This window comes from Trichosurus vulpecula, chromosome 5 (genome assembly GCF_011100635.1).
Source record: "Trichosurus vulpecula isolate mTriVul1 chromosome 5, mTriVul1.pri, whole genome shotgun sequence".
In the NCBI taxonomy this organism is placed as follows: Eukaryota; Metazoa; Chordata; class Mammalia; order Diprotodontia; family Phalangeridae; genus Trichosurus; species Trichosurus vulpecula.
The window spans coordinates 178,754,450-178,780,595 of record NC_050577.1 but is presented as its reverse complement, the minus strand read 5'-3'; the positions used below and the strand labels follow the sequence as shown (position 1 = coordinate 178,780,595).

Below are 26,146 nucleotides of genomic sequence, written 5' to 3'. Positions count from 1 at the left end.
TCAGTTTGACATCTAAGAGCCTTTGAAAATAAAATATGGGTACTGGCAGTGGATTATACTGATACTTAATGACGACAATAATATCTCATCAATAGTGAATTCTTTCTGATTACTTAAGTGAAGCTCTCCTAATGCTGACATTTCATTGCATCATTATCAACAAATATTTTAATATTTATTATATGCAAAGCACTTTGAAGAATATGAAGAAATGCAAATGCAAAACTGAATAAAGTCTAAAGGTTAGGTATTTTCCTGATTTTTTGTGGCCCTTTGCAGTTTAGCTACAACCTTACCTCCAACCTTACCTCCCTTGCCAGTACAGTAATGCATAACCTCATACGCTTGGCATATGTTTTAACATAGCCGAACTAGATTACATATCAACTCCTGAACATGTCATGTACTTTCCTGTTTCCATCAGGATGCCATGCCTATAGTAACTTCCTTCACCCCACCCACATCTCTGTCTACTGAAAATTTTAAGGCTTAGCTTATAGTCCACTTTTTCCATGAAGATTTCCTTGTCTCTCCTAGCCAAAAGCAACGTCATTCTTCTTAGAATTATCATACCATTTTGTTTGTATTTATATTTTATTTTATGTTCTATTTAATGTTGTATGTCTTATCTTTTCTATGGTATTGTAAGTTTTTTGAGGACACAGGCTGTGTATTTTTTATCTTTACATTCACCTTAAGGGAAGTGGGCTGTTGTAATAGACAAGGGTTTCAGGAAGTCTTGGATTCAAAAACTACCTCTGATACTGGTAGCCATGTGAACATCACTGAACGCTTATATGCCTCAGAAAACTCTTTAAGACTCTAAGTTATAGACTGAGCTGTGATCTATATTAACAGAGAGTTCCCACATTGTAAAAATCTCAGGTACTTGGCATTTTGATGTACTCAAAGGACTAGCACAATACTTTGGACACAGTAAGTACTTAATGCATTTCTATTCAACTCAATGGTCTCTAGAACCTTAGGAACCTGAAATCCAGGTGAGTGAGATAAGTAGAAGTGAACATACACACACACACACACACATACATATATGTATATACATATATATCTGTATATTCACAATGTATAGTACAAGTACAAAGATCTTTAGAAACTCAGATGAAGGATTACTTTATATGTGTCTTGAGAAGGGAAGATTTCATAGGACATCTGTGATTTGACATGGGCCTAGATGAACTAGTGTGATTTTAATAAGAATAACACAGAGGGAGGATGATCCAGGGGGAATAACATTCATATAGACAAAAATGTTGTTACAACAATTTGGCTAGCAGCTGCTGTGGGGGTGAAAGACCAACACAAGCCCAACAACAAGGACGCTGACAGCACAGATTCTTTTGATCTGCTTTACTAAGGAAAGTAGCATTAGGGGGTTAACATTTTTTCAAAATTATTTCAAATCAGTATACAAATATCATTCACTTAGTTCAGGGGGAAAATCTAGCACCCTGAACTTCAGAGCAAATACAAACAAATCACAAACATACATTATAAAGAGGCCAAATACAATTCATAGTTACCAACAAACCATCAACATCTGATTTCAGGAGCCAGGGAGCTCTTAACAACAGCTGGCCCAGAGTCATGCCACTCCTCCCATGGCTCAAAGCCCCAAGCAAATCGCTCTGTTCTCTCTTTTTATACATTCTTTAGCCATCATCGAACATCATCTGAGCGACCAGAACTTAGGCTCCTATTATTGGCTCTGGTCTTAGCAACTCCCCTTAGGACCATGAGGGCTTCACACCCACATAGGCTTAGCACCTAGTAATTAGGAGTTTGGGCCTGGGTCTTTGCACCTACTAAGGATCAATCAAAAAGACTTCATTAATTTATCATTCTAAAACAGTAACAAAGTTCCACCTTAGTTACCAATGCAAATGCACAAGTCATGTTCAGAAGAATGAGGAAACAAAGTTAGCTAGAGCAGAATCTGATTAAGGCAGTAGTGAGTGAGAAGGCTGAACCAAGGTAGAGACCAGACTGTAAAGGCCCTAGACCAGATGTATCAAACACATGGACACAATATAGACCACAATACTCCAGAATGAAGCTAGAACCAGATTAAAATGTAACTGGGAAATATTTAACAAAATAAATAATAAAAATACAGTAGAACATAGATATTGTTAATATGTGGTTTTCTAAGTCAATATGGGGCCCACAGGAATCCTTACATAGCTTAGTGGCCCCTATTTTTGAGTTTGATACTACTAGCCTAGACCAATGGATTATGTATATAAATATAATATTCCTGTGTATTATATACCATTGGGTTCATGAATATCAGTAGATTATTTACTCATTATGGCATCAGTCAGTAAAAGAAAAACATCCTTTGACAATTCAGTTAGATGGGAGGTGAACTTGTACAAATGAAACAACTAAAGGTATTGATCCAAACTGGTTTTGCAGACTGACTTTTTTTTTGTTTCACTACTTTTTACAATTAAATATCTTTATAGAGTAGTCAAAGCTATTTTTCTTATAAAACCATAGGGAAATGGCTCTGTAACTTTAATATAGGGTAATTCATTATACTTAATAAAATGGGACAATTCAAATGTGTTAATGTTGTTCAAACAACACTAATTATTTATACTTTTTTTTTAAAAAAAATAGAGTATGGATAATAGGAAGGTTCAAGAAGCATTGTATATCAAGGAGACATAGTCATGTGAAGAAATCCAGAAATCAGAAGGGGGATGCATAGTGGATAATATTTAGATAACGATTAAGAAAGAATTTGAAGGAGATGTTGAAGCAATATTGTCATTGGAATATGCTAAAGATCAAGAGGAGAAGAAAGAAAAAAATAGAGTACAAGAAATTGAAAATAAGCCTGTCACAGGTACATAACAGAATATGGAGGACTTCAATTATCTACACATCTGCTAGAGTTCTCACTCTGAGAAAAGAAGAGCAATTGATAATGAACTGATCTGCCTTGAGGATAATCTCAACATTCGAATAGTGGATAAGGCAACAAGAGGGAATTTTGTACTAGATTTGATTCTCCTCAACAAGGAAGAATTGACTTCTGGAGTGGAAATGAAAGAAATCTTGGAGGGAATTGATTGTACCATCTTAGAATCTGTAATGGATTAGAGGTAAGCTGAACATATTCTCAGATACATCCTTGATTTTGGAAAAGCAGATTTCAAACTCTTCAGACAAAGGATAGGTAGGATGCTGTGATCTAATATTCTACAGAAGAAGTCAGCCTAGCAGTAATCAAGAATGAAATTCTACAGGCACAAAGAGTGTTAAGTATGATAGGGAAGGAAAAGGAGGAGCTCTGAAAAGAGCATGATGTGGATGTACATGGAATTAATTCGTCCATCAGCATGTATTTTAAAAAAAGACATGCAGAAACTGGAAGTGATGACAGCTAATGAAGGATGGACATAAAAGCATGGCATGATTTCTATAAAAACTTTATCAGTAGTGCCAAAATTTAGAATAAGACAAGGCTGTCAAGGACAAGGAAAAGGTTGCATGTGTATAATCTGTTTTGTTTTGTTTTAAGCTACTTTGGGGAAAAGAGGAGGACCTGTTAAGTAGAGGACCACACCTTAGGATGAGACAATGACAGTAAGCAGAGAAAGAGCAGAACTGCCCAACTCTAATTCTTCTTCTGCTTTTTCTCTGTCAAGGAAAATGACCTGTGTCCTGGAAAGGATAAAAATTATAAAATAAAATGGCTAACAGAGAATCAAAAGTCAAGAAAAGTAAGATCGCTAGCTTCTCTTGGTAAATTCAAATTAGGTGAACCAGGTGAGCTACATTCTGAGATACTGAAAGAATTCGTAAATGTTGTTGCTGAACTAATCACTGTCAGTCAGTGATCTTTCAAAGATCGTAAAGACCTTCAGAGAGGCCTCAGGATTACAGAAGGGGAAATCTATCTATTTTCAAAAAAGGGAAGAGAATGGAGTCTACATAAAAGTCCAATAAGCTTGACTTTAACTACTGGCAAATTTCTAGGATATATTATTAAGAGAATGATTGTGAAAATCTAGAAAAGGAAATAGTGATCAGAGGTATAATGGCTGCATCAAGAACAAGCCATGCCAGACAAACCTTTTTATTTTAATAGGGTTACTAGAATTGGTAGATCGGGGAATTCAGTAGATAGAGTTTGACAAGATTTTAGCAAAGAATTTACAAAGTCTCCCATACTAGTCTTGCAGAAAAAATGGAGAGATGTAGGCGTGGCAAGAAGTAATTTAATGATTTGAGGTCAACTCACAAGTAGAACTCCAGACTGGAGTGTGTGGCATCACATTTTTATAGCTCCAATTCTTACAATGCTTTCCCACGCAGTTAAATTCAAATCTGTATTTCTGTAACTTCTACTTTGTTCTGCTTCTGGAGCTACATGGAATAACTCTAATCTTTCCATATGACAGCACTCCAAATACCTAAAGACACCATGTTTCTTTTAAGTTTTCTCTACTCTAAGGTAAATAAACATACAAATAAAACCATGCATAGCATGGCTTTAAATCCCCTAACTATTCCAGAAATCTTCCTCTGAACACGCCAGTTTGCCATCTGCCCCTTTAAAAAATATGGTCTCAGGAACTGAACATAAAATTTTATAGAATCATAGATTATTTAAGCTGGAAAGGACCACTGAAGTAATTTTTTTTTATCATTGGTAACTTTATTTTTTTGTTTTTTTTTAAATTTATTTTTAGTCTTCAACATTCACTTTTATAAGATTTTGAGTTCCAAATTTTAGTCCAACCATCTCATTTCACATATAGGGAAACAGGAGAAGACAAATGAAATGACTCGGACAATATCACTCTGAAAACTAATGGCAGTGCCAAGACTAGAACCAGAACCCGGGTCTCTTGAGATCCTTTCCACCACAGCATAGCAGCCATTGAAGAACATCTGAGCAGTGCAAACTCTCTGCCTGATTGTATTAACTTTGCAGGCAGCTAGGTCACACTGTTGACTTGTTTTAATTTTTCAGAGAGCTAAAATGCAAAAAAGTCATGTGAACTGTTATGCTCAGTCCCCACCATTCTGTACTTGAACAGTTGACTATTTTAAGTGCATTTACATTTATCCTTAATTAACTTCATCTTGTATCAACAAATCCGTCCTTTTGGGATACTTTTTCTGTCAATGACCCCATTTCCCTTAACTTTATGTTGTTTGTAAATTTGATAAGCACCCTTCTATGTCTTCATGCAAGTCATTAAAATATGCTTAAGCACAAAAATACTTAACATTTCTGTTTGCACCTTGAGTTACATAGGTGCAATCCTAAAAACAGTTAGTTGAAATCATGTAACTAGAGACAATAACTATGAAAAACTGAAGGTTAGGGACCACCAAAAAATTAAGCTTATTTCATACAAGATGATACTTAAACATAAAATATAGTAACATTACTATCATTAGATGTAATTAAAATCATTAGCCATAAATCAAACTTGATGAAATGGCAAACAAATCATTTTCTGCCTACAAATGGCATAATAACTCATTTATTTGATGATGAGCTAGCACCGCTAAATTCTGTGCCTCTTCCCAAACAGGGGTGGAAGTCTTTGAAAAGGCAAGCACATCATGTATAACCTGTATCAAATTGCTTGTCATTTCAGGAATGGAGGGACAGAATTTGGAACCTAAAATTAAAAAAAAAGAATATTAAAAATTATTTTTATGTAATTGGGAAAATTGTTATTAAAAAGAAAAGAAAAAAGCAGGCATGATCTTGAATGAGATGATCCCCAGCAGACTCCTGGATGCCCAAAATTTGGGGGAATTGGAGCAGTTGGAGGGATTTGAGGGAGAGCTTAAGTGAGTCCCTGTTTTCAAGCCACCATCTTGACTCTGCCCCCAATCTTCCTACTTTTTGGCAGGAGGACAAGAATACTGCTGGCAAAGTGGAAAAAGTAGTAAATTTAGAATTAGAAGACTTAGTATAAAGTCTGACTTTTACTACCTACAAGCTATTTGGCCTATCATTTCATCTCTCTTGGCCTCAGTTTCCACATCTGTCAAATAAAGTTAGACTACATGATCTCTAAGGTCCTTTTCTGCTCTAATAATTTGTGATTCTAGGGTGTCCATGCTCCAGAATTATCTCCTCTGCCTTCATGGGAGTTGGGGAATGGTGAACAAAGGGAAATAAGAAGGGTACCTAATTTTGCCTAGGACCAACTTCACACACAGCCAGAAAGAGGAAGGATTTGCACTAAGGTCCTAAAATTCCAAATCAGTATTCTGTTCATTGCACTATACTGCCTCTCCAGTGCTGGGAAAGCTGGTGACCAGTGTTAGGTAACTTTACCATCGTGACAACAAAAGAAGTAAATGGCATAGTCAAGATTAAAACTCAAGTCCTTTGACTCCCAATCCAAAGTATAACTTGAACCTCCGTACCTGGTGGTCCAATTATGTAATAATGTGCTATTCTTTGAACAAAAAATTGATGTTGATTCATTCTCATGGGGTATGGCTATACTTTGAGTGGCCTTATTGTTATGATAGAGGTGGATTTGTGATGATCTGTCCACAAACTTGAATCAGGCCCCTCTCATGATCAGTGCATGAATTTGTCAGGCAGCTGGCCAGGGAAAAGTGCTCAGTCTGTGGTCATAGAACAGTGTCCCCCTAGTAATCGATTCATACAGTATACAACGGCTACATTTTGAAGATGTGACTCAGGAGGCAGGATCTGACAAAAGTTAATCAGAAAGAGAATGAACTGGTGAAGTGCAATAAAACATGCACAAACACAAGAAACAGCAATGCTTCTTTATTCAGAATCAGTAAAATCACACAGCAAGTCCATATTGTTCCCCAAGGATTGGCTCTTAATACCAGAGCAGCCCCCAAATAGCCTACTTGGAATAGCAACCTTGGACATACCATATCCTTCCTTGAGCTACTGAGCAATCTTTCCCATGATTTAAACATGTACTACTAAGCAACAGGAAATGACATAGATGATTTATAACAACTGCAACAATTCATCTTTTTTATAAAATACTTTGCAATTAATGCTTGATATAACTGACCTCATTCGATCCTCAAATTCTACAAATCATATTAAAGTACATGAAAATATTTCATAATAGCTATAAAAAGTAAGCTATTTTTAACAAAGAGGTGGTATTTCACAAATACCGAAGATTACTTGTAATCATCCTTTGAACCAACAAATTCCCAGTTTTTTAGGGGTTAGGATCATATGATTTTGAGCCAGAGGAGACTTTATAGATCATTTAGTCTATTCTTCCAATTTCAGAGCTGATAATAGTAGAGAGGATTATACAATTTGCTCAAAGTCTCACAGGTTATAAATACCAAAGCCAGTATTTGAACTCACGTACTCTGTCAATAAGCCTAACGTATTTCCACTTTGCCACACTGCTGTTGCAGTTGGTTACATGAAGGTTTTTGTGAGTTTAATGCTGAAGTGGAGGCACTGGGGAGAAGGGCAGGACACAGATGAATGAATTTAGTGTGGATTTGAAGCTAACAGCTAGCCAATAATGAGGTAAAAGCATGAGAAGATAATGAACTCAAGGGACAAACTCAAGTTGAACAACTAGGCCAGAGAAAGCTGACGATTGTTCAGGGTTCCCAAGCTGTACCTGTTATCACAGCTCTGTCTCTGACCCAGAGGAGGTCCAAAGTGTGATATACAATCTTGAATAGGTTTCCTTAGGGTAGAATCCTGTTCAACCTGCATAGTGGTATAGACTATATGAAAGAAAAAACAACTCAGAAACCCTGGACAGAAGGCAGAGAAATTAATGTTTTTCCCTCTTAAGCTTGGGGGCAGGGTGCATATCAATAGCAAGATGTTACTAGTTTGTGGAATGAGAGGGTGAGCTTACTTAAGAAGGTAGGGCAAATTTGGGGAGAGGCTAAAAAGACAACCTGGCCACTGGAAATGAGAGTTGGCTTCTGGTTCTGCAGCTCCTTTCCCATGGTAAGAGCATATCCTACATCCAAAGGAGAGAGGCAGCTCATGAACACACTGGTGAATGAAGCAGTGAAAGGCTGTAGGTGGGGACATTAAAAAAGCCAAAATTACATCTACAGGACAATCATTGTTACATCTGTCTGGTGCATATATTTATATTATACTTTAGGCAAATTATCCAGGGCAGAGAAGAGCAACTGAAAACTTCCAAGGCTAGAGTTATGAAGTTTCACAGGTAAAGGAATGTATGTTGTAAGTTGCATATAAGCATGTGAGAAATGACTATTTCTTTCTGGTATTAACAACTAATTACTGTATTAGAACCAAGTTTTCCCCCCTTTTCTAATTCCTCATCCAGAAATCAACTGGTGTAGGAAATCTTTCTAAAAGACTAACCCAACCAGGATGACTGAGATCTAATCAAAGACAGTAAGAGAAACTCTAGGTTTAGGCTAATGGGTGCATTCCTGTTCATTGTGTTTGCTCAGACAGGTCTGGGAAAATGTGGATCCTCTCTTTTGTCAGATGAGTGATATGGAAATTTGTAAGTCTCTTTGACCAAGACATGGATGATCCAAGTGGGTGACCCTCATTTTAATATAGTCCACCTCCTATTTTAGAATTCATTTTTTCTTACTACTTGTTGACCTATCAGAGTTGATTTTCATCCTCAGGTGCACCTCTTTTTCAAAAGACTTTATAAACATCAAAAGTTCAACAAGTTCGTTCTCTTTGGCTACCAAAGGGACGATGAGTCTGTTTTTGTTGACTGCTTTCTAGATGTAGTCAATAAAACTGATTTTAATTTACCCAGAAACTTGGTGTCTTAGAACTTTTTTAATCATCCCAAGCATGGAAGTCATAGGAGGACAACCATGGAAAAGTTCTTTCTTATCTAAGGAGCCAGGGTCTAGAATGGGGCTCCTTTTTATTGGTCTATCTATAGTCAACAAACCTGGGGTGAAGGAGCTAATAGCTCTTTCTATACTTGATGCCCAAGTGAACAACAGAGTGACAGGGATCAGAAAAGGGGGTACCTGCTAAAGGCTCTGTATGGTAGAGGCTTCTACATCCAGAGTTAGGTTAGGAAAGCAGATTCATAGAAAGGTGAAGATGTGCAGAAGGCTTGCCAAAATTAAAGTTAGATAGTCTTTGCCTACCATTCAACCAGGATTAGGCCATCTGGATTCCAAGGCAACATCTGGAAGAGGGGGTTCAGTCAGGTAAGAGAGGAAATGAGATACAAGTAAGGCCCACATGTATCTAAGACCAGGATAAATTGTTAAGACTTCAAAAATCTTATGTATACTGCTCCCATTCATTATTTTAGCCCATTGTAATTGTCCCTGTAGTAGTGTTCAGTACTAAGTTTCTTAAAGTAATAAAATACTTGAAGAAAGGTTCTATTTAGCTTCAGAAAACAGATCATGGAAGAAGGGAAGAGTCTTCATCTGAGAGTGGCTCAATCTGAGAGAGGCTGTGACAGTCAGCCACCAACAGGGAGGCACTAGCAAGCCAACTTGGGTGCTGCTTCTAGAAACAGAATGGCATGTTATGAAAGTGTAGTTGGTTCATGGTGAAATACTCATCCATTGTATGAAGAAAGGATATATACCTGCCAAAACAGCATTATTATATAATAGATGATGCAATGGACTTTCTCCTTGATATATGTCTGTGTGTATGTGTGTGTCTGTATACATGCATATGTACATATATTCATAATAATATTCTCATTCTTTCTTCTTCTCCCTCTCTTTCTCCTTCTCTTCATCCTGTCCTTCTTCTTCTCCCCCTTCCACTTTCTCTTCCCCTCTTTCCTTCAAATTAAGAAGTAGAATTTGTTTTGCTTTTTAAAGACATTTTCCCCCCAAGACAACGGTGTTGGAAAGAAAGAGGGCCAATCTTGGAATCAACAAGGGCCTGGGTTAAAATCCTGTCTCTGATATATAAAAAGAAAAAAAACCTTCTTATTGTCCTTGGCATTTATTGTCAACCTCAGCTAGATTTTAGCATCTTTAAAGCTCATCATACATGTGTATATGTCAATTTTTCTATTTATTCATCCACTGTTATCTACTTTTATGTGTCTGAGGGAAAACTATGGGAAAAACACAATCTCTCAGTTCCCCAAGCTATTCTCTAATACTGAAGTTACAGATAAGTTGAATTGATGGAAAGAATTTACCTACAGGAAGCTCTCCAATACTAAGGAAATCAGAAATCTTGACCTTCTTCCCCTTCCACCTCTTCAAAAGACAAGAAAAACCAATATATTCTTCCAAGACATGTGGCTCTTTATACACCGTTTCCCAGGATTTTCTGTAAAATTGCCTTGACATTAAGGATGAGCACTTTCACCAAGCAGGATTCTTAATCTTTGATTGAATTTATTTAGATGCTTTACATATTTATAAAGTATTTTGCTCACAATAATCCTGTGAAGTAAGTGCTGCAAATAGCATTATTATCATTCCTATTTGTAATGGAAGAAACTTGGGCAAAAATTAAAAGTGGCTGTAGTACAAGTAGTATTATTACCATTTGACAGAAGAAGAAACCTAAGCAAAAAATAAAGTCACCTGCCTAAGTTCACGTAATAGTGAGTAAGAAAGCCAGGGACTGAACCCAAGTCTTCCGATTCTAAATTCGAAGGTCCTTTGTCTATGAGGCACAGCCTTTTTCAGTAAAGTCATTTGTAGGCAATCTGTGGCGTTCTCTGATTATGATATGTTTAAGTATCTGCATCATAAGTTAGAGAAATTATTAACCAGGTAAGAAGTTGGCTTTGTCTTTTGAAGCAACAGAAAGATTTCAAAGGCTTTTCATAAACATATTAGTGATAAAAAAGAGATGCCTTCTGGTATGTAAGTTCGGTCCTATTTCTAGTCTCACCCATTTACATTTAAGGAGGAACAATCAAAAGTGTGCAAGGATTCAAACATTACCACTGCAAACTTGTTCACCTAGTTTAGAACACTTGCTAGGGATAAATGGAGTGAATTCATATTTCCAGTTCCTGAAACCTTTAAAGAAGTGGATGTAGGAATAAAACCATGGTTTCATTATTTTTATAAAAAATGAACAAATTATGAAAAATATAAAATGGAATAATATGTTTCTTTCAACTATGGAGAGGAGAGATATTTTTATCAAACGAACAGTTGTTATTGGGGAAAAAATCAATGGGTTTGATTATACAATGATAAAGCTTTCTAAATATCAAAAAGCAATATCTAAATTAAAAGAAAAGAAACACATTTGACAAATATTTATATTTTAATTAGCATATCCGCTAAAAATTTGACATCCTGAATCTATAAGGAACTGATACATATTTCAAAGACTAATAATACATGCTCCCCAATAGAACAATCCTCAAAGTACATGAACAGAAAATATCTTAAGAAAAAAATACAAACTATTAATCACCACATGTGCCATTTAGGTAATAATGTCAACAAAGAACATTGATGTAGATACAACCTTACAGTCACTAGAATGGCCGAAAGTAGTGAAACAAACACAAACAAAAATTAATTATTTATAGGACTAAGGCAAATAGGAACTCTTAATATACTGGTAAGTTAACAAAGTACTGCAAGCATTTTGGTGATCAATAAGGTAAGGGTCATAAACTTTTTCCCCAAATATATCATTAAAAGAACAAAAACATTCAAATGCACAAAATATCGATAGTTAATATATTTGTAATGGTTAAAAAGGAAACAATCTAGCAATCAATCCATTGACGAATATTTATTACACACTGATGTGCCAATTCTTGTGCTAAGCGATGGGCACACAAAGAATAAACAAAACCAGACCTTGCCTTCAAGAACCTTATATTCTAATTAGAGGAGAAAATGTACATAAATGGGTATATACATACATATACATATAATATACATATAATGTGCACATATATATTTATTGGATGGAAGCTAGCTTTAGAGGGGAAGACAGCAGCAGGTGAGGGGATAAAGAAAGATCTCCTGCAGAAGGTAGAATTTGAACTAAATTCTGAAGAAGCCAGGAATTCTAAGAAGTGGAGATGAGGAGGGGCACCCTTTCAGGTATGGGGGACATGTTCAACAACTGGAGAATGGTTGAATAAAAAATTGAAAATGTAAAGCATACCAGATATTATAGAAAGAACTTCACAAAGAGATGAACTTTGGGATCAAAAGAACTAGAATTCAGGATACACAGTCTTCACCTTCAAAAAAAAAACTATCCACTTTTTAGGAATGAAAATAAATCTGAGCTAACAGAATTTTAGACAGACTTAGAGGCAGGCACAGAAGAAAAGCATTGTTAATTTTCTGCTATTAGTTCATTTACTTAATTCTGCCTTGTTAGAAACGACAGGTTTAAAGATTTAACTCCTTGTTTTGTGTGTGTATTTGATTATTTGTTGTCTGATGATGATCAAATTGATAATTATAATATTAAAAATGTACATATGGATATCACCAAGACTTGGTGAGATTGGGATTCATGACTACAATGTTACTCTGGAAGAGTATACTTTATTCAAAAGGAACAGACTAAATAAAGCAGGCAGTGGAGCTATATTCATGTGAGGAAACTATTAGGATACTAGGTAGAATGCTAAAAATGCTAGAGCAATTAGATGAAGAGTAATAGGGAAATATAAAGCCCTACACTTTGGTACAAAGGAGTGAAAAAGCACAGCATGGGAAGAGATATATTTAGATAAAAGTTTGTGGGAAAAATATCTGGGCAGTTTAGAAGACTACAAACTCACTGAGATAACAGTTAGTGGGTCAAAAATGGTGGCTCAAAAAGCTAATACAACATTGGGCTGTATTAATAGAAGCATAGTGTTCAGAACAAAGGAGTTTACAATACCATTGTAGTCTGCTCTAGCTAAACCATATCCAGATTATTGCATTCTGTCATGGGTGTCATATATTAAAAGAGTATATTGATAAGCTAGGGTATGATCAAAGGAGAATGTCAAGAAGGTGAGGGGATTAGAAAATATGCTGTTTGATGATCAGCTGAAGGAACTGTGAATGCCAGCTCAGAGAGAGATTTAGGGGAAAGATGGTCTTCAAGCATTTATAGAGCTATCATGTAGAAGAATTAAGATATATCTTATTTGGATCAGAGAAAAGAGGAATTCAGCAAAGTTGTAGAAGTAATTTCTGGTTCAATATAAAGATACAACTTATGAATCAGAGCTGTCTGAAATTGGAATTGGCTATCCCAGGAGCTCCATAATGAGAGGTCCTTAAGTACATGCTGGATGACCACCTGGAGATGTTGTAGACAACTTATGACATTTTAACCTCATTAGTATACAAATAAATTGACTACAACATAATCATAGTTTGAGTAAATAATTACTAATGCCACAATGTCTCGAAAGGAACCTCTGTGAAAAGGTCCATGAGAAGGCTAATACTAAATAAAATTGTTGGAAAAGAATGAGTGGAATGTATCATTTGAGAACTAAAGGAAAGTAAAGTTTTTGGACTGAGGACATTGAAAACTGATGGTCTGATAACCCAAGAAAGGAAATATTAAGTTGCAGCATGAAAATTATTATTGAAAAATAGACTAGAAATGACAATGACTGACAAAGCACTTTGTTTTACAATTTTAATGGACCTATTTTCCATTGTTATTATTATGTACACATTACCCTCTACTAAATTCTAAACTCATGAAAGCAGAGGCTGTCTCTTATCTAAACTTTATGTCTCTTCTAACTCTCAGCACAGTACTCTGCAGAGTAAGCACTCAATAAATGTTTGTTAAATTGAATCGGCAGGTTCATATGGAAAGAGCAATGGACTTTTAGAAGGAGGCAGTGTTGTGTAGTGGAAGGCACACTGGTGTTGGAGTCTGGGTATGCCTAGTATACAGTCCCAGCTCTGTTACTAACTTGTATAACCTTGGGTAATTCCCTGTAAGATGGAAATAATTGTATTTGCCCTTGTCAAATAAGCAACAAAATGGTAGACTAGACATTTTTTCTGATCACCACAACCTCTCAAACCTCTCCAAAACAGAAATTATGTACCAGAGATAAAGCAACTTCAGCTGTTTCTATGGACCATAGGACAACAAGAATCCAAAAGAAGATATCAGGAAGAAGAAATCTCAGAGATCTTGAACATGAACAGATAAACCAAACAGTAACAACAGCAGAAAATATGGTCTCCAGATCTAGTAAATGAGTTCAGGTAGCTATGAATAAATACTGAAAAATGAAGGAAAATTATTCAACATCTGATGAAATAGAGGATGCTGTGGAATTTGAGGAGAACATGGAATCATAACACTATGCTTAAGTAGCTTAAAAGAGAAATAAGAATTATGAGAGCTGAATTTATGTCTTGCACAGCAAAAATAATGAGCAGGATAGAAAAACTTGAATCTGCAATGGCAAGCTTCACCAAAGAAACAAAAGAGAGAATAATATAGTGGGAATGCAAATATAGAAAGGACAATCTAGAAGAAGAGGAGCAGAAAACAATAACATTAAAAGACAATATGCTCACTATGTAAGCAAAACATATCGATCCCGAAGACAGAATGCAGAGAGACAACCTAAGAATCATAGATCTTCCAGAAGAATATAACAAAACAAAAAACCACAACATAGTTATGGAAATAATAGTAAAGGAAATAATAGAAGAGAACTGCCCAGAACTTTTGAACATAGAGAATGAAATTCAAATTTAAATTATTCACATATTGCCTCCAAGAAAAAAAATTTAAAAATCCAAAACATCCAAGGCTACAAACTCCGAGACACAGTGGCTAAATTTAACAATTCGACTTAGAAGCAACTCAGTCTGTAAACCATCAGGAGAAAGACCTTCAATATTATAAAGAGCAATGGAGCTCAGGATACAGCCCAGGGTGACCTATCCTACAAATCTGAGCCTAACCACATGGAAAAAAATGCATACATTCAATCATGAAGAAGAATTTGAAACATTTTTAGAAAGAAAAGCAGAACTGAAAAGATCATTTGCTTCTTGAACAACTCAAACAACAGAAATGCAGAAGGAGTGAAGAAATACAATAGGCAAGGACAGCAAGGGCAATAGAGTGACAAAAGAAAGACCAATAAGGGATTTCTTTCTAAAGGTACACAAGGAAGCAGAGCGGAAGGTGGAACTCTGCTAGAGGTAACAGTGAAGAGCTCTACAGGGAATATTATGGACACAACCTGCCTACACAGGTGAACGCTTCTTTTTGTAGACTATATTTTGTAGCTTTTGTGCAGTATAATATAGGAAGACACATGAAAGGAATGGGGCAACAAGGGGATAGATAGGAGTGAGTGATATGTTAGGGCCAAATAAAAGGCTAACAATGAGGGAAAGGTGACTCCTGTGCTCTCAGAAAGAAGAGAGCTTAAAGGGAAGATTTTAAAGGGGTGGGGAGGAAGGAGGTGGAAGAAGGTACCACTAAAGGAAGCTCCTGTGGGTGAAGGCAGATGAAGACTTTGCTATATTGGATGACGCCTAGGGGATTTGGTGCTTGGAAAATCTACTTGTCCTAGGAGAGAGGGGGATGGAACCCCTGGGACCAACTAGTAGGAAAACATGGACACAGTGAGGAGATTTCCAGGAATGTGTAGGAAAAAAGTCAACAAGAAAGGGCAAAGATCAGCAGTGGGGGAGGGACCCACATGGGGCTATGTTCTCTTTGACACCTAAAATAGCTGGCATTGTTCTGAGAGGAGACACAATGGAAAAGAGTTTACATGGAGTAAGCCCTACAAGGCTATGGCAGAAAGTGCCTAGAAGGGAGAGACTAACATGGGTACCTTGGAAGCTCTGATTGTATAAAGAATACAGAGAAAAGAAAGGAAGACCAGATAATTATTGGGGTTATGAATCAGAGAATGAGGGTCTAGAGTAAACAGAAAGAGAAGATGGATAATGAAGAGAGTAAGAGAAATCCTTTAGAAAGTAGAACAAAAAATGAAATAAAAACCCAATGATCAGCTTGTAGGGATGCAAAGGAAGGGGGAATTTATGTGATTAATTGTAAGGAAAAAAAAGAGGGGAAGAAATACATAATCAGATTAAAATCAAAGAGGAGCCAATAAGCAAAATTGTAAGGGGAAAAAAAGTTAAGAAAGAAAAAAAAGGGGGCCAGGGTGAGGAAAAGAGAGCCAGTGGCAATGGGATCACTAAAAAAAGATTAAGGTAACTGAAGAAACATCATGCTGTGTTTACAGCAGAAAAGGGAGAAATCATAACTTGAAAAAAATCCATATAAGATAAAACCTAACTCTTATAACTTTAAATGTGAATGGATTAAACAATCCAATGAAATGAAAAAGAATGACAGAGTGGATGACATTTTAAAAAACCATAATATCACATTAAGGACAACTTCAAATGACAGAACGTTTTAGATGAGGGACAAGAGTTACACCAAGAGAAATTTGATTCTACCCATACTGTTCTGTGGTCTTTTTCATGCCTTTGCAGGAAGTGTGTACATTTGTGTATTTCATCCAAAGAAGCTCCCTGCAAGCCTGGGTTCCTCTGTATTTATAGAAAAACTAGCATTTTTCTTGTATTGTTTATTAATCCTTGCAAAGCACCATGGTTTTAGTCAGCAACCTTGAGCTATATTTTGATTCAGGAAATTAGCAATTACAAGGGATTCTCTCTGTCAAAAGCCACAAACCACTACAATTACTTTGTTCTGTGAAAAAATTGGTCGTTTAAAATCCTTTGCAGTAGGTGGAACAGTGTATGCCCTACCCACAGAAAAGTAGAATGGAGCTTACTTGGATGTATTTTCAAGTATAACGTGTTGTTCTTATGTCTAATAAAATTTAAAAATATTTATTTTTTACTTGATTTGTACTCATTATTAAACTATATTAAAATGCAATTGGTCAATTGTCCCATTCCGCAAAAAGTTCCAAACTAGATCTAACAAACTTAATATCATTTGTTCACCTTAAACTAGGTCTTCAAAAGCCAAGTAAAACAGAGAAGTGAGTTATATTTTAATCGATTTATCAGCACAGTTGATGCCTTTAGCTATTAGTATTAGCATAATCCCTAGTATTCCTCTAGTGATATTTTTACCTGTGGCTATTTTATGTGTAACAGTAAGCAGAGAAGAATAAAAGGTATTTTTCAGATATGATCTAGTATAAATTTTAGTTACAGGAACTGAAGGGCAGAGAATAGAAGTAGTTGGCCATTCCTCAGGAGTAGTGGAAGGTAGATTGTGAGGGTACCATAAGTGAATGACATTTGATGATTACACCAAAGAAAACATGTGAAATAAGTATTAGGGCAGAATTTGAAAGGAGGTAAGTCTACATTCCACTGACAGAAAAAGAAAGGAACTGAGAGCCAAATTAAATTGCCTTGATTCCTTTGGGATTACTACAGAGGAATCCCTGGATTGGTTCAAATATGAATGCATTTAGGTTAACTTTACTTCCAGTTTCATTTAAATCTCAATCTAGAGAAAGAGAGATGACAAAATTCACATGAGAAAGTCAAGAAAAGCCAAACTTCTTTAGCTTTAGAATGGTATGTTTGTATAGGCCCTAAAATATGTAAGAATGACCATATTATTTAGACCTCAAAGTATAATTTGCTATTAAATCTTGATCCCACAATAAGAACAGGACAGCCAAAGGACAGCCAAGAATAAGGAAAGCCAAAGAACAAGATACTCAGGTTAAAAAGTAGTACTCTATGACTGAAAGTAACAAGAACTCCCACATCACATATAAAATTAGACAATCCCACAAAACATGATGTACAATTTTTTGCATGAAAAAATGCATATAGAATTTATTAATTGGCATGAGAAAAGCACTTTGTAAAGTCTCATAAAGCACTATTATAAATTTGAGTTACTTATAGTCATTAAGATTTTCCATTCATTCACTGACCATTTATTAATTACTTATTAGTGATTAAGGAGATAATAATAAGTGATTAGGGAGATAAAAATGAAATTAAGGCATAGTTATTATTCTCATAGAGCTTACAATCCTGAAAGGGAAATACAAAATATAAAAATTGACAATATGATGATAAATACATGATATACAATTTTAAGAAACAATAATACAATTTGGAGATAATTTACTGGTATTAAAAAAGGTGATGTAAGGATACATACAGATAAAGTAGTTTAAAGAAAGGACAACTGAAGACAAATCTGTCAGGGCATGTCTATGACTATCCAAGGAAGAGGATTCTCCAGTCAGCAAACATGAAACTTCTTGGTCTGGATGGCAAGGCAATCCCCATCAGGGTCTATACTTTGACTCTTCTGGGACAAACATAAAGGGATTCAAAATTTGGGGATAAAAGTTAAAACATAAATCAATTTGTATTAACATTGCTTTGTTTCTGAGTTAGAATTTAAATGAATTTGCAAAAAGAGACTAAGAACTCACATAAAGGATAATCCAGGATAATCCACACTTTAAGGGAAATATTCTTTAAGAACTTCAAACTCTCCTTTTTTTTTCTTTTAGAAATCCATGCTTATCAAGTCACTTCCCAGTTATGGATTAACCTTCCCAGGTAGCTTAATGCTAGGAAAGCAGTTTTCTGAATAGAGGACATATGTATTTGAGTCTTCTTGGCTGGCAGAATTATTGTGTCATAGGATCATCATCATAAAGTAATAGAACCTTGGAGCTGCAATGGACTTTACAGCTTAGAGCGTTCAACTTCATAATTTTATAAATGAGAAAACTGGAGAGAAAAGAGGTGACCTGACGTGATCAAGGTCTATCTCTCACTGTTGTTGTTCAGTTGTTTCAGTTGTGTCTGACTCTTCATGACCCCATTTGGGGTTTTCTTGGCAAAGATGTTGGGAGTGGTTTGATATTTTCTTCTTCAGCTCATTTTACTGATGAAGAACTGAGGAAAATAGGGTTAAGTGACTTGCCCAGGGTCACACAGCTACGAAGTGTCTGAGGACAGATTTGAACTCAGGAAGATGAATCTTCCTGACTCCAGGCCTGACATCCTATCCACTGTACCACCTAGCTGCCCTATCCCTCAGTGCAAATTAATAAATTAGAATTTTTCTATTCAATTCAGCAAACATTTATTAAGCACTTATTTATTAAGCACCCATGTGTAGAACAATGAATGAGGAAATGTGGGAGATAAAGAGTTTAGATAAGATGCAGTAACTGATCTAATGAAGCCTATAGTACAGGTCAATCTAGGACACAAACTGATAACTATGATGCATGATATCATATTCTACATTATAGTTATAGAACCAGAATTCTGTATTATTTGGTGTATCATTACACCAAAGAAAACAGGTAAAGTAAGTAGTAAGGCAGAATTTGAAAGGAAGTATATTTACATTCCACTGACAGAAAAAGAAAGGAATTGAGATCCATATTAAATTGTCTTCATTCCTTTGGGATCGGTGCTTTGGGCAATCCAACCAATCCTTGTAAAAGCCTGTGAACACGAACTTGACTTAAGGACCCTTGTAGCTATTCATCCAGATGACTATGTGTGGTCTGTGGCCACCACCAGTTAGAATTACTATTAGCAATCTGGAAAGAGGAATAGGACAATTGAGAACTGTGAACTGCATTAATACCTCAAAGGGATAGTGAAAGTCATTTGCAGTGTGGGAATGTGGGGAGGGGATGCATAAAGCAGTAGTCTGAAGCTAACTGCTATTATTAGCATTTCACTGGCCATTGGAAGATGACCCAGACTTAGGTGAATCTTCAGAGTTAAGCAAAATCATAACTGCATTACTGCGATCCCTGGGAGACATCCTTGATGTAGGAATGTTAGTTTCTGTCTCCCTTGGATTACTAACCCCTGGGAAGGAAGTCAGGCAAGACATATTTGTGAATGTGTATTTCTTAGACATCTCGTATATTTGGTATCCTGTCCTGTTGGCTGAGGGTCAGCTTTCTGGTATCAGGTGAGTTTGTAATAACAAAACTTTCCTGAGATAGCCTAGGGCAGGGATGGAGCCTTATCCTATTATGGAACTTATATAATACTCTGTCCGTTAATCTTGAGAATGGCTTGAGCTCAGATGGAAAAGTTCTAAAACCAAGTGCAATATGAAGTCTGTGGATTACTATTGTACTTAGAGATTTGCAAATGAGTCTTTATATGAATGTGGATTTTAGATCCAATATACATAGGGCCTGATCACCTCTTAAGTGAGGTGCATGATTACTCAAAGAAATTAGACCTAACAATCCACACAGGAAATTCAAATGGAAAATGTCTGCTGTCTAAAACTATGATATAAAGTTGGAGAGCCACTGAATTAGTACAATTGATCCTATATCTGATCCAGGCAATACAGATAGACAGTGAATTGGGTACAGGATTGAACAGGAAGAGGAGAGTACATTAGACTGTATTTTGGACATTGTGTGGTACTTTTAATAACGTCAAGCTACTGATATTTTAAAAAACCCAATTTTTAAAAAGTCACAAATGTTCTCCAAGTGATATTTCATGGTTGTGTGTCAATACCACAATCCCTACAACATCAAAGTTATGGGTGACCCAAAAGATAATGGAAGTATGGATAGTGATAATGTACAAGCAGGCCACAGAATATTTACGAGGATGAGCCACAGTTAAGCAGCGGCTAAAGTAATATTATTCTGTAATTTTATAAATGAAAAAGAAGTTGGGTTAGTCATACAGCAAGGGTGAGGGATGAATAGTGAGAGTGCTACAATCTTCCCCATAAAATGTGAAAAAATAATAAAAACAACTACAATAAAAACCCAGAGTAAAGTTTCTGGATTGAATTGGACTGATCCTCCATTGAATCCTTTATGGGAGACGCACACAAGATAAGATGGTCATCATACTCAATAATGTAGGGAATAAGCACATCATTAAGACCACAGAGTCACTGAATTATAGAAGTATAGCACTTCCTTAAAAAAAAGGACGAGCTCTGCTACCCAAAAGAGATGTGAGACAACAGTAAATCTTGACTTCATTGGGACTTTTCTTAAATCTCCCAGAAATTAATGAAATTAGTTTAGTACTTGCAACTATTTTATCTTTAATAGTCCATTCTTTAGAGCACATAGAGTCATAGGGCCTCAAGAGTAAGAAGGGAATTCAGAGACTATCTGATCTAATCTATACTCGAATATTTAAAAATCCCCTCTATGACATAAAAAATAACTAGTCGTCAAGTTTTCAATTCAAAATCTCCTTGGAAAAGGAAGCAATTACTTACTAAAGCAGCCCAATTCTTCTTCGGGATAGCTCTACTTGCTAAGAATTTTCTCCTGATTGTAAACCTAAATTGACTTTTCTGTACCCATCACTCTTAATTTCGCCCTCTGAAACCAATTGAAATAAATCTAATCTCTTTTCCAAGTGAGTCTTTCAAGTACTTGAAGAAAGTCATTATGCCTCCTCACTCCTGAACTCCTCTCTTGTCTAAACTTTTTCATTTCTATTGATCCTTAGATGGAGCAGTATCAGGTTCTTCACCAACCTGGTTGCCCTCATCTGGACATTGTCCACATTATCAATGTCTTTCTTAAAATATAGCACCCAGAACTGGACCCCGTACTCCAGATGTGGTCAAATAAAGGCACAATACAAAAGCATTATCACCCCCCACACCTTGGACATTATGTCTCTGTTTACATGGCCTAAGATTGAATTAGGTTTTTTGGTTGCCATATTACAACCCCAATGGTGAACAAAGATCTATTAAGTTTTTTTGTTGTACTTAAAAGGTTTCAGGTATGATACCAGCAACTTTATGTCTTCTTTTCAAGGACAAACCTACCTGATTATACAGATTCATCACCATTAGGCTGGCCACTTGTAATTCTTTGTCCATGGCAATCCATGAAGCAAAGAAAAATACAAAATGGTCCTTAGTTTTTTTTCATTCCTGCCACGATGGTAGCATATTGGCAGAAAGGGGAATAGAGGGTGCTAGAGATCATAGAATCTTACACTGTCTGTAAATATTACTTTTTTGATACATTAAATGTGAGATCTTGGTCCTGTGACTGAGGGGGAATACTAATACTACTGCAAGAACAGCATCATATCAATCTAAGGTTTTCACTATAATTGAAATAAGAAAACGAAAGGAAATGCTGCAAAATGGAAAGATGTCCAACAAGTTCTTCTTGGCAAACCCAGCAAGGGAGTTGTCAGAAGTGGCTTTTATCATTTATCCAAAGGCACCAAGAAATGTCATTTCATGGGACATTTGGTCATATCTTATTGGAATGCTAATGGCAAGTATATGCAAAATGACCATCATTAAGTTAGTTGGATGTTTTATATGCCACAAAATACAAGGATGTAGTGAAAAGCTACAAAGAATTTGATAAACCTTCCAAATTCAATCAATGTTTTAAATGCTTGATGACTTCAATGAAAAGGTGAGATTAAGATATAATATGAGATCTATATTAAAAAGAATAGTTTAGGAATGAAACACAAGAGGGGCTAAAGAATATTTAAAAGCTTTACACCTACATATCAGGGCTATGTCCTTTTAAAAAGTTTTATTGATGCTTTTGGTTTCTCCATCATGATAATTTCTGGATGTACTCTCCGCCTCCCCCAATCATCATGGGCTGGCAGGACCGTAATTTCTACTTCCTTTTCTATGTCTACTAACCATCCTTTTAATAATGTGTTCTGGAATTTTGCCGGGAATTGAAGTTAAGCTCACTGGCTTATAATTTTAAGATTCTATTACTTTCCATCTTTTTGAAACTTGGGATATTAGCCCTTCTATAATACTACAGTATCTCTCCCATTCGCCACAATCTTGAAGAAAAACACTGGCGATGACTCAGCAATTACACTTGCTTGTTTCTTCAGTACTCTGAGATCCAGCTCATTTGAGTCTCATGGCTTGAATTCAAGGACAGCTAGGTGCTCTTTCGCCACCTCCCTACTTTATCTTAGGTGTTAACTCCCTATGAGCCATCAGAGTGCCAACGAAAGAGCCTTGACCCCCAAAGCTATTTCTCATCTCTGGTCCTCCTTAGGCTGGAAGTAAAGTGTATCTCTGAACAAATCTCACTTGGATTTGTAAGTTTTGTGCTATCAGAGAGGCTGTCTTCTCGCTTTCCTAGTATAGACACTGACTTATAACAAAAAATATTCATGTAGATAGAGCATTTAATTTGCCATTAAATGCAGGAAATGAAGTGGATAAGACAATTTGACTAAGACATATTTTCATTTTAAGAAAAAATCCCATGTACCTCAAACAATATTAATTCAAGAGGCTACCAGTCTTGTTTTATAGGCTGCTGACAGGTGATATTCAAAGTCATTCTTAAAGATTTTTTACTAGATTGTAAAGTCCTTGAGGAAAGTAATTATATATTCTTATATCTTCTTCATTGTTTAAGTAGAGAACCTTGCATATCCCAAGTATTCAATAAATATCTACTGAATTGAAATAAAGTGTACTGGAGTAGTACTGAGTTCAAAGCTTTGCTACTTACCTCCAACATGACTTTAGGCAAATTATTTTATAATCTCTTTGATTCAGTTTCGCCTGAAAATAAAATTATTTCTGAGGTGTATTCTACCTCTGAATCTTACATGTAACATGATTAAACTTATTAGATTTCAGCACATTGCAGTTTCACTGGAATAAGCCTTACTTTTCAACTAGAAGTATGCTGTCTGACTGCCTAGTTTCAACAGCAGTGAAGTGAATAAGGGTAGAAAGAAGGAAAAAAAAAGTTGATCTTTTTTCGAGTTCAGATATTTTTCCATGTGAGCTGGTCTGGATTGATTCTGGTTTTATCTAACCCTGTCTACCCATCCCTTCTCTGATTTAGAACAATAGAAATTTCTATAAATTCATGGTGAGAACATCTGGATTCTTGGCACTTACTTGCCAGACAGAAATCTACACCAACAGAAATACTCTATCATTATTAAAAAAACAGGAAGAAATGTTAGATTTTTACCATAAGTAATAAAAAATTCAGATAAAAATTCAGATAAAAAATTCAGTAAAAGAATTCAGATAAACATGGAAGGTCATGTATAAAGTAAGTGATAATGAGTGAAGACACCAAAGCCCCAAATCCACAATATTCACAGATTTCAACCCTGTAAATAAAGACAACACTAAAAGGCTAAGGTCAAATACAATGCACGAACTACTAAAGTTAAAGTACACATACTTTCTGTAAACTACAAAAGTGAAATGTGACATGTGCTAAGAATCACAATCAATATATCAGGTGGTTTTGCATAAAGTTTCTGGTGAATATCAGTTTTGGAAAGGCGAGGCATTAGAATGTGACTCATGTGAAATAAAATATATTAATAAAATACATTTTTAACAGTTTGAGGGAGAGAGGGAACATAACTGTTTTAGAGAATAGCAAGGTTAAAGAAATATTTGCGGAGATTTTTAAGAGTGTGAGATGATCAGGATGCAGGCAGAGGAAAAGAAACTAAAGTAAAGTAAAAGACTGAGTTTTCAAGAAAGCAAAGTTATTCAATTCTAACAATAAATATCTGTGTACAAAGTACTATGTCAGGGATACTACTGGTAAGGAAAAAAAAACAAACAAAAATCCATATATTTATGCTCTTAAAACATTACGGTCTAAGAGGAAGAATATATTTGTACATAAAATGCATGAAGTAGAATGTGATAATGACAAAGGGTAAGTAAAGATTAAGTGCTGTAAGAAAATGTAAAGACTGAGAACTCCTTTTTGGCTTGGGGGAATTAAGGAGGGCTTCATGGAGGAGTTAGCACCTGAGCTAGGCCTTAAAAGAAGAGAATATTTCAACATATTCATATTGATTTGCACCAGAGCATCTAAATAACAGATTGTGTTTAGGAATTTCCTAATCCCCTTGCATGGATTTCATAAAACCATCCTTTTCCACGTAAAATAATTATTTTTCTTTCCATTTGAGTATACTTTTTCTAAAAGAATTTTAGAACACTTGAAATACAATAATATGAGAAAAGGAAGCCAAATGAAGCAGTAATGAAAAGAGTACTGTATTTTAAGTCAGAAGACTTGGATTCAGATTTAAATTCTATCACTACCTGTGTGACCTTGGCAAAGTTATTTCACCTCTCTCCCTCTCATATATAAATACCCACTCCTTCTCTACCTCTGTCTTCCTCAAACTTTCATATATACACATATCTAAAACCAGATACTGTCTTCCATGATTACCCTATATCTCTAAATATTTTTCTGACTTCATTCTTTCATTCCAGAGAGATAAATTATTTACATATTAAACTAAAATTAATTCCACTCAGGCAAGTAAAATAAATAAAATAAAATATGTATTTTTTCCTGTTTATTATGATCCTAGAAAGAATGGAAATGTGAATGAATGAAAAAATGGAAAGTACTGGAAAAGAAATGCAGAGTCAGGTTTATGTTAGAAGATTAGAATGGAAGAAGATTTGATTGGATGTTAATATTATTTTCTAATGAAACTATTCAACTGAATTGGAATTTATTAATTTCATTCTACTTAATTTCTAGATACTTCAGGTGGAAAAAGATTGTTCATTGTATTGTGAGACAAAGGATGAATTTTTATTCAATATAGGTTCCTTGAAATAGCACCAGTTCAATCTAGGGATATAGATCAACATTAACTGTATAAAATATTTCAAAGCTTTCTGTATGTGCAGGATTTCTATTTTCTATAGGTCATTACTGGAATCATTAATGACATTAGTGATGAATTGAATTAAGGAAACATAACAGTATGATATCTTCACAATAACAGGAATACTTTTCCATCAAAGACCTCTGAAAAAGGCAAGATGGTACTACCTATGAGCAAACTCTTGTGAAGGTTTCAGACTACAGGTCTAAGTAATAGTCTTGAAAATGAGAACTACGCAACCTAACTTACATTTAAGTTGTTACGCTGAGCCCAGAGATCCCTCCAATCACTCCATGAACTTGGGAACAGTTATGTTTATTACTAAAGTGATTTGACACAATGACCAAAGTACCACCTAGGGCATAGGGATTGGCATGTACAAATGCACAGTGGAAGGAGATAAAGTATAGAGTTCCAAGGGATCAGTTAGTTGTCCAGTCTGGGTGTAATGAACAATGCATGAAAGAAAATTATATGAAACAAGGCTAGAAAG

The 26,146-nt window shown here is 35.6% G+C and overlaps 1 protein-coding gene across 1 annotated transcript in view; it reads right to left on the bottom strand.

Annotated features, from left to right (window-relative positions):
* LMNTD1 (lamin tail domain containing 1) overlaps nucleotides 1-18,585 on the bottom strand; it is a 102,069-nt gene extending 83,484 nt beyond the window's left edge. Inside the window, exons 1-2 of the mRNA XM_036758443.1 lie at nucleotides 18,423-18,585; nucleotides 18,143-18,295 (exon numbers count right to left, since the gene is read on the bottom strand). The gene's annotated coding sequence lies outside the window, so the exon portion shown is untranslated. The remainder of the gene's footprint in view (nucleotides 1-18,142; nucleotides 18,296-18,422) is intronic.
* Nucleotides 18,586-26,146: the final 7,561 nt, after the last annotated feature.